Source organism: Bison bison, unplaced genomic scaffold, assembly GCF_000754665.1.
Source record: "Bison bison bison isolate TAMUID 2011002044 unplaced genomic scaffold, Bison_UMD1.0 scf7180017864489, whole genome shotgun sequence".
NCBI classification, from domain to species: Eukaryota; Metazoa; Chordata; class Mammalia; order Artiodactyla; family Bovidae; genus Bison; species Bison bison.
The window spans coordinates 4,620,427-4,623,815 of NW_011495048.1; positions in this window are offsets into that span (position 1 = coordinate 4,620,427).

The window sequence follows — 3,389 nt, forward strand, 5'->3', positions numbered from 1 at the left end:
CTGATGCTGGGAGGGATTGGGGGCAGGAGGAGAAGGGGATGACAGAGGATGAGATGGCTGGATGGCATCACTGACTCGATGGACGTGAGTCTGGGTGAACTCCAGGAGTTGGTGATGGACAGGGAGGCCTGGCGTGCTGCGATTCATGGGGTTGCAAAGAGTTGGACACAACTGAGCGACTGATCTGATCTGATCTAAATGTTCAACACAGGGGTAAAATATAATGCTATTACTATATCATTTAATTATCACTTAAATATATGTTATTTACTTTTACTGTTGTTTCAAGTATTTATTTTGATGATTCAGCCTTTTTATGTCCTTTGAAGTGTTTTTTGTAGCTCATTGAGTACTGTGCTGAGCACATAATAGGCATCCAATTAATATTGATAATTTGTTAAGAGTGTGGACATGCATCCATGACATATCTGTATGCATATTATTTTATTTCAAATAGCAATGCACAGCCAATAAATTAGAAGATCAACAGACAGTATCATAAATGGCTATGATTTAGCAAATAGTCAAGTGAACTCTAGAAGACACTTGTTCTGTAAAGCTGAATATATCTGAAATAAAATCAAGGGTGTTGTACCAGAAGAAAATTCTTCAAGCATAACAGTGAAATTGAATTTAAAACAGAATAACATAGTTAAGTCAAAATTAATCATAAGAATATGGGCAGGCAACATCTGACAGTGAATATCTGAGTGAATTTAGAGTAATTATTAATCAGAATTGCTAGTTAAATCACAGCTGGGGCTAGAAAAAAATGTGGGTTGATTATAGGATATTCTGTTAAGAAGAGCAAATTACCCAATTCAGTTAATTAATTATGGAATCTTGCTGATGCAAAGCTCCTTTTAAAACCTGTATTGTAGAATGCATTTCTACTCATCCTGGAGAAGCTATGCCCAATCCTTGAAAGGAATTATCCATAAGGGGAAAAAGAGCAGGAATATTGATTTTCTTCTGGAGTGATTGTACCCAATTTAGTTCGATCTTTATTTTCAATATGTCAGAAAGGAAACTACGTGACAGTGCATCAGTAAAAGAGAAGGGTTTACATGGACAGCTCACTCACCTCTCAGCTCAGGGGGCAGGAAAACGTTGTGCCTACACATGAATGAAGTCAAGTGGAGTTTGACAGCTCTCTAGTAAATGTAATTATGATTACATGATAAATAGGATTATTAAAGCTCACAAGTTGATTTGGGGTTTTTTTGCTTAAACTATTTTGCTCATCTATCTTCAAAGGCTCCATAGTGTAAAGGAAAGAACATCAAGGTAGAAATCCAGAGACTTAACTCTACACATTGAATTTGTACCACCTGCAATTTCAATTCTTCCTGTGTCTGTTTCTGATATAGACTGGGTGTTTATGTCTTCTTCAAAATAAATAAAGGTAAAAGTTTCACTCCCAATGCTAAGGTTTTATGAAGTGGGTGTCTTTGAGAGTTAACTAGGTCATCAGGATGGAGCCCTCAAGATTGGGATTCAGTTCAGTTCAGTCACTCAGTCATGTCCTACTCTTTGGGACCCCATAAACTACAGCACTCCAGGCCTCCCTGTCTATCACCAACTCCCGGAGTTCACCTAAACTCATGTCCATTGAGTCAGTGATGCCATCCAGCAATCTCATGCTCTGTCATCCCCTTCTGCTCCTGCCTTCAATCTTTCCCAACATCAGGGTCTTTTCAAATGAGTCAGCTCTTCACAACAGGTGGCCAAAGTATTGGAGTTTCAGCTTCAACATCAGTCCTTCCAATCAATACCCAGGACTGATCTCCTTTTGGATGGACTGGTTGGATGTCCTTGCAGTCCAAGGGACTCTCAAGAGTCTTCTCTAACACCACAGTTCAGAAGCATCAATTCTTCGGTGCTCAGATTTCTTTATAGTCTAATTCTCATATCCATACATGACTTCTGGAAAAACCATAGCTTTGACTAGATGGACCTTTGTCAACAAAGTAATGTTTCGGCTTTTTAATATGCTGTCTAGATTGGTCATAACTTTTCTTCCAAGAAGTAGGCATCTTTTAATTTCATGGCTGCACTCAACTCACCATCTGCAGTGATTTTGGAGTCCAAAAAAATAAAGTCAGCCACTGTTTCCACTGTTTCCCCATCTATTTCCCATGAAGTGATGGGACCAGATGCCATGATCTTCGTTTTCTGAATGTTGAGCTTTAAGCCAACTTTTTCACTCTCCTTTTGCACTTTCATCAAGAGGCCCTTTAGTTCTTCAATTTCTGCCATAAGGATGGTGTAATCTGTATATCTGAGGTTACTGATATTTCTCCCAGCAATCTTGATTCCAGCTTGTGTTTCCTCCAGCCCAGCGATTCTCATGATGTACTCTGCATATAAGTTAAATAAGCAAGGTTTCAATATACAGCCTTAATGTACTCCTTTTCCTATTTGGAACCAGTGTGTTGTTCCATGTCCAGTTCTAACTGTTGCTTCCTGACCTGCATACAGGTTTCTCAAGAGGCAGGTCAGGTGGTCCGGTATTCCCCCCTCTTTCGATATTCCCATCTCTTTCAGAATTTTCCACAGTTTATTGTGATCCACACAGTCAAAGACTGGCATAGTCAATAAAGCAGTAATAGATATATTTCTAGAACTCTGTTGCTTTTTCGATGATTCAGCGAATGTTGGCAGTTTGATCTCTGGTTCCTCTGCCTTTTCTAAAACCAGCTTGGACATATGGAAGTTCACGGTTCACGTATTGCTGAAGCCTGGCTTGGAGAACTTTGAGCGTTACTTTACTAGAGTGTGAGATGAGTGCAATTGTGCGATACTTTCAGCATTCTTTGGCATTGCGTTTCTTTGTGGCAGGAGTGGTGGCTGTGTGGCACAGAAGTGTCCAAGAGGAGCTACCCCACGTCCAAGATGAGGAATGGTGGCCAAGAGGAGTTATCCCACGTCCAAGGTCAGGAGCAGTGGCAGAAAGGAGATACCCCACTTTCAAGGTAAGAAGCATCGGCTGTGTTTTGCTGGAAAAGCCATGAAGAGATACCTCACATCCAAGGTAAGAGAAACCCAAGTAAGATGGTAGGTGCAGAGAGAGGGCAGATAGACTGAAACCACAGTCACAGACAACTAGCCAATCTGATCACATGAACCACAGCCTTGTCTAACTCAATGAAACTGTGCCATGCCATGTGGGGTCACTGAAGATGGACGGGTCATGGTGGAGAGGTCTGACAGAATGTGATCCACTGGAGAAGGGAATGACAAACCACTTCAGAATTCTTGCCTTGAGAACCCCATGAACAGTATGAAAAGGCAAAAATATAGGACATTGAAAGATGAACTCCTCAGGTTGGTAGGTGCCCAATATGCTACTGGAGATCAATGGAGAAATAATTCCAGAAAGAATGGAG